This window comes from Panicum virgatum, chromosome 2K (assembly GCF_016808335.1).
Source record: "Panicum virgatum strain AP13 chromosome 2K, P.virgatum_v5, whole genome shotgun sequence".
Taxonomy (NCBI): domain Eukaryota; kingdom Viridiplantae; phylum Streptophyta; class Magnoliopsida; order Poales; family Poaceae; genus Panicum; species Panicum virgatum.
Genome location: NC_053137.1, coordinates 13,950,299 through 13,962,945, shown reverse-complemented (window position 1 = coordinate 13,962,945; position 12,647 = coordinate 13,950,299).

The following is a 12,647-nucleotide window of genomic DNA, read 5'->3' as shown; positions in this document are numbered from 1 at the left end:
CAACCTGCATATTAGGAATAATCAATCGTCCTTCATTAATGGCCGATTAAATTTGTCTACGTAACACATTGCAATCATTAGTAGCATGTGAAAACGTATTATGAAATTTGCAATATGCTCGCCGCTTCAACTCTTCAAGCGGCGGTAGAGTATGTGACATCTTGACATATCCAATCCTATATAACTCATCAAATATCCTCTCGCACTTGGATACATCAAAAGTAAATCATTCATCTTGCCGGTTTTTCTGGATCGGCTTAAGAGCAGAACAAGTAAATGGTTTAGCTTGAGATGGCCAAGCAAACTCAGTAGCATACACATCATTAGACTCATCGTCCGAACAATTTGAATTGCATTCTAAAGCATGCACACTAGAACGATGATACCTATGAGATTCTTGAGACTCTTTGCTTCGGCTTTCTACAGCCAAAGCACTTTGATGCACCTGAGTAACAGTAAAGAAATCATAGCCCTCTAATCTTTCTTTAATATGAGAGCACAAGCCATTAAAAGCCAAATCAGCTAAATCCTTTTATGCAATATTCACACTAAAGCATCGGTTTTTTGTATCGTGGAATCGTCTTATATAATCATTGACAGATTCATCACGCGATTGTCTAACCGATGTCAAGTGAGACAATTTAAGCTCATCATGCCCACAGAAAAAGTGCTCTTAGAACTTCTGCTCTAATTGTTCCCATGAGCCAATAGAATTAGGTGGCAAAGATGAAAACCATGAGAAAGCGGTTCCGGTTAGAGATAAAGAAAATAAACGCACTTTCAACTCATTTATTGAACCAGCTTCTACTAATTGGGCAAGATACTGACTAATATGCTCAAAAGTACTCCTAGTATCTTCCCCACTGAATTTAACAAACTCAGGCAACCTAAAACCAGCAGGGTATGCAACCAAATCAAACGAAGTAGGATACGGCTTTTGGTATGTGCGGGTTTTACTTCTAACATCCACTCCAAAACTTTCTCTATGCAGATTAGCCAAATCATTCTTATAATCAGTAAGCATTTTATCGAAATTACTCGAAGAATTTGGCTGTGTGGATGTAGATACCACACGCTGGTTTGGAACACACTGACCGGATGGACCGGTCGGTACGACCCGTCAGACCGGTTGGGGGGAACCAGTCTGACCGGACTGATATACCGGTCTGACCGGTCTCTGCCGGTTTTGCCAACGCTGCACATACGGGTCGAACATCTCGTCGGAGATAGGACCAGTGTGTGGCACTGAATTCCTGGAGATTTCTGGTGGTGTGTACTGAACAATCTCGTTTGTTAGGCTAATGTTGGCCGAATCAGGAATACTCATAATAGGATCAGTATACGTGGGTGTAACAATTTGACCACTGAAATAATTCATCGGCATCCCATATTGAGGTTGACTCGTAGGAGATGCTGCCGATGGTTGAGGAACATAAAATTCAGAAGTAGAAACTGATGACGGTTCATCGGCTGATTCTGGTTTCTTACCAGCCGATTCCCTTTCCTTAGAGCTAAGTCAATTAACCCAATAAACATCACGCTCAGCTAGCAATTTCTGAATTTGTTCCATAGTAACACAAGAAGGTGGAGCAGTTGTAGCAGGTACTACCTCAGTAGATGCATCCAAGGAGGTAGAAGCGAAGTCGATCTCCTTGATCTTGGTGACATTGCCGCGTCGATCGACCTTGATGCTCGCAAGCAACGCTTGTAGATCTTCTTCATCACGCTTCTTCTTGCGCTTCTCTAGCAGCAGACGAACGTCCTCCGGAAGATGCTCATATGTCAAAGGGATGATGTTCTCCTTGTTGATTTCTGTGTTGGAGCCCATCTTCTTTGGAGTAGATTAGATTGGTTTTATTAACCAAGATCTTTCTTCCCCAGCGGAGTCGCCAAAAAGTATGTTGATGCAAATCTCGGTCAACACACGAACGCACTAGATCGTGCGGCGCGAGAAAGAGCTCGATGCAGCTCTTCCTGCGTGGAGCGGTCAGACCGGTCTAAGGGACCGGTCAGACCGGTCGCCGGTGAGAATCGGCGACGGCCGACGAACACGAACCTGGGAGGGACCCCGTCAGGGTAGGCGCACGCAGGGTTGTTCTAGGATCGGCATGCCACCTAGAACGCCTTCAAATATCGCGGAGACGAAGGAAGAACAGCAGAGGGTGTTTGAAAATTTAGGGTTTGGAGAAGAGGATAAAAAGTAGAGTTTGTATTGATTTTGTTTGATTGGACTCCCTAATCGGCCGTGACCCTTTATATTTATAGGGTGTGGTGGACTTATCCCGCAAGAAATCCTGTTTACAGATCTAAACCTATGAAAAACCCTAGTTGTACTCGGACTCTACCTGAACCGGTCAGACCAGTCGGTCCCTGCCGGACACGCCACAGTGCCTCGACCGGTCAGACCGGTTGGTGCCAATTTTAGCTGTCAACACGCAGTAACATTGATATCTCACTCTGGAAAGTATGTATCATCCTTGCCCATTTTACTAGGGGGCGGTAATAACTTGCTGTGATAATGTATTGGTACCAGTTCTTGTTGCATACTGGTAGTGGTATAGGTCCACCATAAAGAACTGGCAGCGGTAGCTTATAGGTATATATACTAGTGTGACTGCTCTTTCTTGTTTGCTGCTTGTTTTCAGAAAGTCTTCCATATGAAGTCTGATAGAGACAAATTATATCTGAAAATTGTAGCTTCTTGATAAGATATAAAATATCTTTGTTAAAAAAATATTCTAATATATTAAATGCCCAATCAATCTTCTATGTTTTGGACAACAAAGATTAAAAAGAATAAAACTCCGATTGCTATATCTCGTACCGCATAAATAGGATGCTAAGGTCATAGCAGGTTGCCGGTTTCATACCACAAAACACACACTTGTGTTTCGTGTGGAAAGTCATGTGATTTGTGTCTGGGTCTGCTAGTTTACAAGGCGCTAGTGGATCAGCATTCACTTTTGTTGTAAAGCATTTTTTGAACTGGTGGTACGGTGATAGACGATCGTTTTCTACTAGCTAGTGTCACTTTTAAATAGGTACAGTTTATCCATAATGTTAAAATGGGTTGTATCAGTTGTAGCTTTTGATTGAGCGAAACGAGCAACAGAGAAAAATATATGGGATCACCACAAGATATTACTACAGACCTACAGTCATCGTGTTAATGTGTGCAGTACAAGACAGCAGTACAAGGGAGATACAGTAGGCATGTTTATATACACTGCACTAGTTGCATCTGTGTCCTCTTGCTATGAATCAACCTCAGTTTTGCAAACTTTGTTCTGAAATGAATTGAAATGGACTCCATGTGAGAACAATTAATCAGCTACTGAACATTGGCCAGTTGCCTAGGTAAAATGGTGTGTATAAGAGTAAGACGACATTATCACTGCAACTACCGAGTCGATATAGATGCGCAAAACCAAAGTCATTGAATAGGTTTGAGAAGCATCAGGAATTTTATGGTTGCTTCTTTACCTTTTTCCACCAGCATGGGGTCTCCCCCGAATTTCATTACTTATCGCAACGAAATTACAAAGTGTTCAGGTCTGACCGCCCGTCTTCGAGTTTTTAGAAAGGTGTGCAGAGGTTGCAAGATCTGCCACTGAGGGGCCAGCACTTTGCACCCCCAACGTAGAAATGTTAGTTAACAAGAACTGAAGAAAAGAAAAGAGTAAAATGCACTGGGGGTCCTTAAACTAGTTGACATGTTCTGTTTAGGTCCATAAACTCCGAAAGTGCATTTCTGGGTCCCTAAACTTTTTGTCGTTCACCGCAGGTCCATACGCATCCATGTGGGCAGCTAGCGCTGATGTGGCACGCTGACTAGGCGCTGACTAGGCGCTCTCTCTCTTTCTCTCTCTCTTTCTCTCTCTCCCCGTTCTCCCCCTGCACCGCGGCGGAGGGGCCGGAGCCCCGGCGAGGCGAGGCTGGCGGCGGAGGGGCCCTCCTGCCCGAACTCGCTCTCTCTCCCTCCCCACTCTCTCTCCTCCCTCCCTCCTCTCTCTCTCTCTCTCGGCCCCCACCCGCGTCGGCCCCTCCCTGCTCCACCGTCCTCCAGCGCATTGTGCTCCCTTCGCCGGCGCGGACGGGGTGGCCGGATGCGCGCCTGTCCTCCCATGGCGGCGGCGGCTCGCCTCCCCGCCGCAAGCCTCCTCCCCGGCGCTTGCGCGCGCGCCAGCAGGGCGAAGCGGCCGTGGACGCGGTAGGGCCGTGCGCAGCGGCGGCGGCCAGCGCCGGAGCAAGCAGAGCACGCGAAGCTGCAGCGGCCTCGTGGCTTCTCGGCGTGATAGGGGCCTGTCCGTGCTGGTCACCGGCGCCGCGGGGTTCGTGGGAGCGGCGACGACAGTGAGATGGTGCGGCGACCTCGCGGTCTCTTGGCGACGGCGATGGCGCCGCCACCCTCCCGCCAGTGGAGGCCGCGGCGGTGGAGTACGCGCGGAACAGAGGAGGCGGCTCCTCCTCGGTCTTCTCCAGGCGGCCCGATGAAGGCGCGCAAGGGTGGAGGAGGAGGGTGGCGGTGCGCGGGCGAAGGACGCGAGGGCAGCTCTCGCGTCGACTTCGAGCGGCCTCCGCCGTCCCTGCCTCATCTCCGGCGTCGTGCCTCCGACGGTGGCGCGGGCGTTCCTCTTCTCCGACAGCGGTGGCGAGCAGGGCCGGGCGGCCCTCTGCTCCCCCGATCCCCTCTCCCATGGCAGCGGCCAGATCCTTCCTCGCGGCGGCGCCACTCCCCGCAGCGGCGCATCCTCACTTCCCAAGCTCGCCGGCGGCCAGCTTCGCGCGGATCTACGGCTCTCCTCCCTCCTCTGTCCGAGTGGAGCTCCCTCCCGCGCCGCCGGCCCTAGCGCTGTTCCACGGCCACGACCCGCAGATCTGCCCGCGCCACGGCCGCGGCGGGGCCGGCCTGCGCGGCTGGCACACGGCGGCGGGCGTGGAGCTCGGAGCTCCCCAGGCCGGTGGATGGCGGTGCGCGGCGGGGCAGCGCGAGGCTGGCCGCGGCACGAACACGCACGCGGGGCCGGCCCTCCTTCTTCCGCGCCATCCCTCTCCCCAGTGGCCGCGGCGTGCGCGCAGGCGGAGGCGCGGTGCAGGGGGAGAACGGGGGGAGAGAGAGAAAGAGAGTGAGCGCCTAGTCAGCGTGCCACATCAGCGCTAGCTGCCCACATGGATGCGTATGGACCTACGGTGAACGACTTAAAAAGTTTAGGGACCCAGAAATGCACTTTCGGAGTTTATGGACCTAAACAAAACAGGTCAACTAGTTTAAGGACCCCAGTGCATTTTACTCAAAAGAAAACACAATTTCTCTGAGAAGGCTGAAGATGTGGCGGCAGTTGCTACTTTACCTGTATGTTAAACATATTTTTCTACTGTTCCAAGGAAGCTTCCCCATCCCCTCCTTACACAAGTATGTGAATGCACCATCCTCAGGACTGCATTGTAACTCACATATGAATAATGAATATGTATACAACAAGGCCTTTAGCTAGGCTTTGGAGATGTCAAGAGTAGTTGAAACAGACCAGGTTCCCAAAAGGTGAACCCGACTCTCTGTATCGTCGTGATAGTCCCTGGATCAGTAGCTATCACATACAGAACTCATTTCAATCGAATATCACAGACATAACTCACGATTACAACATCACATGGGTTTATTTATTACATAATCCAAAGGATTGTAATATGAATCTCAGAGTACAAGCCCCTTGGGCTAAAAGAAAATAAACAGAAAGGCGAAAACGATATCTAGTCTTCTAGGCAACACCATCTTCACGATTCCTCTCCACAGGCAGCTCGGAGTGTAGCTCGGGCCATCCTTAACTTCTTCTTCCTTCGTCATCTTGTCGACTCCTTCTCTCAGATCCTGCATCTATCAGGCTATCCCCAAGGATGGGATAGTTTCACATCATCATCCGTATGCAAGCTTTATGTGGATGCAGATGGAATAAAAGTAATGCCAAGGGTAGGCTAGGGTTTCCTATGCAAGCAATAAATATATAAGTCATTCAAATCACCTTTCAATGCGGGCAGCTCCGGCATCCCAAACTCACGGTCTCCTATCTTCCTCTACAACTATCTCAACCCTGTTTCGGTGCGGGAACTCCCTCTCCCCGCACCTGAGCTGCTATCTAAGCAGGAAAAGTAGACTAGAGGGAGGTAGAAAAGTATATGTGGTTCTAACTATAGTGTGGTGCCAGATCCAGAGTTGTACATGACCGAGTACGCGGCTATACGCATAGTTTTCACCCTGCAGGGGTTGTACTCCTGTACCCACTCGCCTCGAATTTAACCAGGAGCAACCCGACTTTCTCCGAGGCACCAGTCAATGAAACTAATGGCTACGGCACCATCCTGCTCCCAGTCTGGGGCGCGTCCTCCCGCAGAAGGTCGCTCGGGGCTGTGAAGCAATCTAGAATGGAATCTCCATGGATCCTGCGATCGAGGGCGATAGGGTCATGCCCTCTCCCCCTGACACTGATACACTATCCTCCTACAGGTATGATGCCGCGCATAGCTAACTCGGGCTGGGTCCCCCTCATAAAGGATAAGTGGTGTGCACGTTTGACATAGTTCCGTCACTAGGGCCACAAAGCCAAGTCCTTCATCAAACCGAGGCGAGCGTCTTCGTTCAAAGTAGCATCCCGTCAACACAGTCTGCAATCGATACCCATCACAAGTATCGCCTCCTCAACTACTCCTCTACCAAAGTTCCCACAGGAACAGTCCGGTACCCACCATAGGTGCTTGTCACCCATCACAGGTGCTCACAGGATCGTGCCCAACACACAATCCCCGGCTCTCGATCCGAAGATCAGAGAAAAGGGTCCGCTCGCCCCCGCTGTAACCTAATCACCAACTCCCATATATGTGGAAGCAACTTCCAGCAAGCAAGGACTATCACATCAAATATATATTCCCATCCCCCAAATCTCACACATAGTAGCCATAGCATCTAACAAATCAAAGATAAATATGGGAAACAAGGAATACGGTAAATAAATGGCCATGCAAGCTCATCTCATCACACTCAATTTGGGAGCTTAGCGTATCTAGCAAGCAATGCCTAATAGGTATTCAATCGCGAATAGGCGTGAACCTGATAGGTCTTCGTGGTCTTCCTTGGTCTCTGACATCTTCTGGTCGTCTGGTACGTCCTTCTGGGTCCTCCGAGTGTCGGGGTAGTCCTTCTGAATCTTCTGGTCGTCCGGGACGTTGGTCAACTCCTTCTCATCAGGACCTAGTCGTAATTACGTATAAATACAGGGGCCAAAGTGCAAGAATGCACAAAACAGTCTCAAAAGAGATCCAACTCACAACAAAATCTATTCTAACGCATACATCATGATTTTAGAAGAATTATGAAACTGGTTTCACATTTTTTTCAGAGCTCCGGTTGAATTATTATGAATTTTCTAAGATTAAAGCATTTTCTGGGATTAATAAATGATTATTGAAAAAGGAAAAACACGGAGGTGACACGTGGCAACACCAGATCATGCCACATCAGCATGATGATGTCAGCATGACGTCATCTGTGGGTCAGCACTGCTGACGTCAGCAGTGGGCCCAGCTGACGTCAGCGTTGACCAAGTCAACATTGACTGTTGACTGGTCAACCGGGTCAGTTGGGTCCCATCGATCAGCCTCACACCAGAGACTTACCGGTGGGGCCCGCGTGTCAGGTTAACTCAGGAAAAAGAAAAAGGAAGGGTGGCTGGTTTACAAGGCTCAAAGGGGAGTTGGGCTGGCTCAGCAGCCCACCTTGGCTCAGCTCGCGTTCCTGGGTTGGCTCAGGCGACGGCACACTGGCCGGCTCGAGTTTGGCTTCCAGTTTTGGGCCGGCTCGGACTCCTGGCTTACTGGGCTGAAACGGGCCGTCTTCCCTCCTCCTCTTTTCTTCTTCTCCTTTCTTCTTCTCTTTTCTCCCTTTGGCTGATGGGACTGGCCCACCTATCGGCATCTCTTCTCTTCTTTCCTCTTCACTTCTCCCCTGTCTGCTTCCTCTAGCGGCGGACGGGTCCGCCGGGCTTTGGTGGTGGCGGCGAGGCTACTCCGGTGCGAGCGCGGTAGAGCTGAAGCGGCAATGGATCATCGGCGGCGGATCGCAGCTCGGGATTGGTTCGGTCGCGCTAGGGCTTCTCCGGGGCAGGGCAAGGCTTCCTGGCCGTGCACGCGCAGGGCCTGAATCTCTAGGTCTATAGCGGCGCGGCGGGTTCCCTAGCGGCGCGGCAAGGTGGCAGTGGAACAGAGCAGAGGCGAGGCTTGGCGGCGTGCAGAACACGCGACGTCGCGCACAGGTGAGTGGCAGCGGCACAGATTGGCATTAAGGCGAGGCAAAGGCCCGGTTTGGTCCTGAAGCTGGCTCGGGTGTGGGCACGCGCGAAGGGTTCTAGCGCTCCAGACCCGCGGCGGTGGTCCGGTCAGGACGCATCGACGCCAAAAGCGTGGCCCTTGACCATGACGGCGGCGAGACGGAGGCGGGCACGTGGCTGCAGTAGCGAAGGCCGGGTCGATGTCAAGGGTGGCCAGGGAAAGACGTGGCTTTTCGGCTAGAACGTGTGCGCGTGCAGGCTCGCGCGTGGCAAGGCCACAGCGAAGCCGCAGCGGCGGGGCTATAGCGGTGTACGAGCTAGGGCGATGCGGACGCGACATCACGCAAGGGTGTGCGACAGCGGCACTACAAGCATGCCCACGGCATAGCATGCCCACGGCATAGCCGTGGCGCGGTGGGAACGCGCACGTATGCACCTCGGCGTGGCCGAGGGCACACCGCGATGGTAGGCAAGGCCAGGGCTAGGCCGTGTCAGTGGCGGACGCGAGCAGAAGCTTGGCCAGGGGTTTTGCTCAGTGACGTGGCCGCGGCGGGGTGCGTGGGAGCGTCCAGGGTGCCGTGAGGGCCAAAGGCTCAACCTTGCGACCCAGCGGCATGGTTGAGGTGGCGGGTACATGCGTGTGGGCGTTCGGGGAGGCCGAAGGCATGACGTGGTGGTGGTGCGGTGTGTGAGGCGGGAGCGGTGCATGGCGTGCGCGCGTGTGCGAGCTCTCGGTTCACCGAGGTCGCGACGCGGCCGTGGCGTTCGCGGGGTACCGGCGTAGCCATTCCACGGCGGTGCCAGGCTGCAGGGGCAACACGAGGGCAACGGTGAGGTCCCTGCAGAAAAGAACAGGACGGGGGTCCTATGGCTAGTGTCTACGGTGGGCTCGTCGGCGGCGAATGCTCACAACGGCGGCACACAGGGAGGTCGAGGGTGGCAAGGTGGCGTCCTACCTGGTGGCCTGGGGGTGACGAGGGCGATGCCGTGGTGAGGTGTGGATGTGGTGAGTCAGTGCCGTGTAGGGAGAACCGCGATGGCTATGTAGTCGTCCGGGCATTGGCTCGGCGTAAACGTCCTCCGGTGGCGGCGCTCCGGCTCCTCCTCGGCAGGGTTGGTGTCGCGTCGTCCTTCTCCCTTGGCCCGGCATCGGATCCCAGTGGCGGTGGCGTCTCACGTGTCACGGCTCCTTCCTCTTCGCCTTCCTTCTTCTTACTCCTTCTCTCCCTCTCCTCCTCTTTCTCTGTTTTAGTGGCTGGCGGTGGCGGATTGGGAAAAGAAGGCCCTGGTTCTAGGGTTCCCAGCGGCGGCTAGGGGTTTTATAGGCGGCAAGCTAGGGTTTGGGCTCGGCGCGGGGCGTGGACACTGCACGGACGTTGAGGAACAGTGGAGGGCGCCCGGCACGGGCTCTCGGACGCGTGGCACGCATCAAGCGGCTATGAGGCGCGGGGTCAGGGTTCGGGAGCACGCGCGGGCGGTCAAAAGTGAGGCGGGAGAAAGTGGTGCGGCGGCCTCCGCACGTTGTCGCGGAGCTGGCGCTGATGACGCAAGCGCGGCAGGCGGCGTCGGTGCGGACGGCGGAAAGTGGAGAGGCGAGGTGGAGAAAGAAGAGAAACAGGGGAGGAAGGGAAAGCTGCAAGTGGGCTAGGGCAGTCAGCGGCCGCGGCGGCTTGGCGAGGCTGACAGGTGGAGCCCACCTATCAGTGGCGGTGGACGAAGAGACGAGGCGCAGACGTGGGCTGGCTCGTCCGCGAGGGCGTGCGCCGTTTGGGCTGGCGGCTTGATGCTTAGCGGGCCGAGCAGGGCAGCAGGTTGGCAGGCTGGCTGTGTAGGGCCGTGCGGGATCGGGCCGCTGTGCAGGCTGGTGGGTTGGGCTGTGTGTGTGGAGCAGGCCAGGCATGAGGCGTGCTCGGGCTGGGCTGAAAAAGGAGAAGGGTCATCTGGGCCGGCTTGGTTGGATTGGTTAGCAGGCCGGTTGGCTAGCTGGGTTAGATTGGGTTTAGGTGGGTTTGCACTTGGGTCGGACTGGGTAGCAGGCTCATTCGGTTTGGGTCAGGGCTAGGATAGGTTAGCGGGTTAGGGTTAGAGTTGGTTAGTGGTTTGGATTTAATTTGAATGGACTAATTCAAATTAAATCCCACACAAGTGTCAGCAGCTGAAATTAAATTGAGGGGCACACCTCAATTTAATTTCCACACAATTTCACACAATAAAATAAATCTAATTCGAATTCGAATAAACAAGATTGAGCCAAATAAAATCCAAATAACTCCAAATATTATCACACTAGCAACTAATATCCTTAATTATATTTGAAATTTTTATTTACTAGGATTTTTGAGGCAGAAATCTTACTTAAGTTGATATTTACAGCATTGCCACGAAATTTTTTTGAAATTCACATTTTTCGACGTTATAACATTCCGAAAAAATCCGGGATGTTACAGTAGTCGACTTGTTGGATCGACTAGTTGGAGTTGCACAGGGGTCAGTTGATTATACAGATGCCATTCCTTCAACACTAAAGGATGTCGGATTGCATTGATCAAGAGGATTTGAGGGTGAGGGCACACGTGCGGCATAGGCCTGCTGGCCCAGCCTGGCCATGGTGCATGCGAGGCCCACACATCCTTTGTAGTTTGTACCAGCACATCCATGGCCATCTTCTACTGGCCGTTTGGTTGTGGTTGCTGTCTCGCCAATGCCAGGTGGTTGAATTGTTTTGGATGTTTATTTGAGTATAGATACTCCCTCCTTCCCCGTTTATAAGGCATGGTGGAACATGACACGGTCTTCTAAACAACACTTTGACTATTTATTTATCATATATTATATCACTTTTGATTATAAACTTATAATCATTGTAAACTATGTTTGATTATGAATCCAATCATATGAAATTTGCATTATAAAAATAAAAATTTAATAGTCAAATTATTGGTCAAAGATGAGAAGATTTGAATCTTGATATACGTGTATGCCTTATAAACGGGGAAGGAGGGAGTAGATGACTTGAAATTAAGAAGTTATTATAAACTATGAAGATGCAGTACTTCCTCCGTTCCAAATTATTTTCGTATGACTTTTTTAACTCTAAGTTTGACCACTAGTCTCAGGGCCGGCCCTGAGGGGTGCGGGCGGTGCGACCGCACCGGGCCTCCAAAAAATTGGGGGCCTCCAATATTGTTCTGTTAAGAGGCATGACAAGTCATAAGTAATACTTGTGCTCATAAGTTAGCTCATTTAGATGTTGAAAGAGATTCGGATCATCTAAGTATTTGGCACGGGTCTTGTTTGGAATATTAGCCCAGGACTAATATTGAGAGCTAATGTTTAGTCTTAAATTGATAGACTAAGAATTAGTCTAAGGTATGTTGTTTGGATTCATGAGCTAATGCCCACCTCCCCCCTCTCTCTCATTTCCATGTCTAGGTGTGTGTGCATACTCACATTTTTTGTGAGGTTCATACAAAATTAGCCACATTATCACCTCTTGGAGGGGCTAAAAATTTTGGGAGGGATAATTCACTTTAGCTCAAAATTAGCTTAGTTGCAGGTTTACATAGAGAGTAGGCCTGATAGAGAGGAAGACCAATCGACAACTTCTCCAATATCTGCCCAACTACACGCTTCAGTGCTTCCTTGACTTCCTCGCGAGACGCCACCGCTGTCTATAGATCGCCGATTCGCCACCTTCTTGTCATGCCCGATTACTAATTTGACTTTTTATTTTTATAGTAAATAGGGGCCTCCATTATTTTTTTCACACCGGGCCACCAAAAAGTCAGGGCCGGCCCTGACTAGTCTTATTCAAAAATTTGCACAAAACATCACTTCTTTTGTTGTGACTTGCTTTATTAATAAAAGTTCTTCAAGAATGACTTACATTTGACTATATTTGTTCAAAATCTTTGAATAATATGAGCGGTCGAACTTGGGGTTAGAAAAGTCAAACAAATTATAATTTGGAACGAAAGGAGAAGGTCTCATAAAAAATATAACTTGTTTCCAACTAACTCTATATGAAAAGGTTTTAGTTTTTTTAAACCAAGCAATAAAATACGAACCAGCAAAGATATATTGACGCAGTAAAGGCCATTTATGTATAACGTCAGATGGTAGTACTAGTATTTCTACTAATATGGCAGCCCTGATTAATGGCAGCCCCATAACAAAAATGTTCGCGTTTCGAGATACGTAGCTTATATATTAAACTTTACTACTCCCTCTGTTCCAAAATGTAGGTAGTTTTGACTTTTCTAGATTTATATATTTTATTATGTATCTAGACATATGTTATATCTGGGTGCATAACAAACGCTATGAATC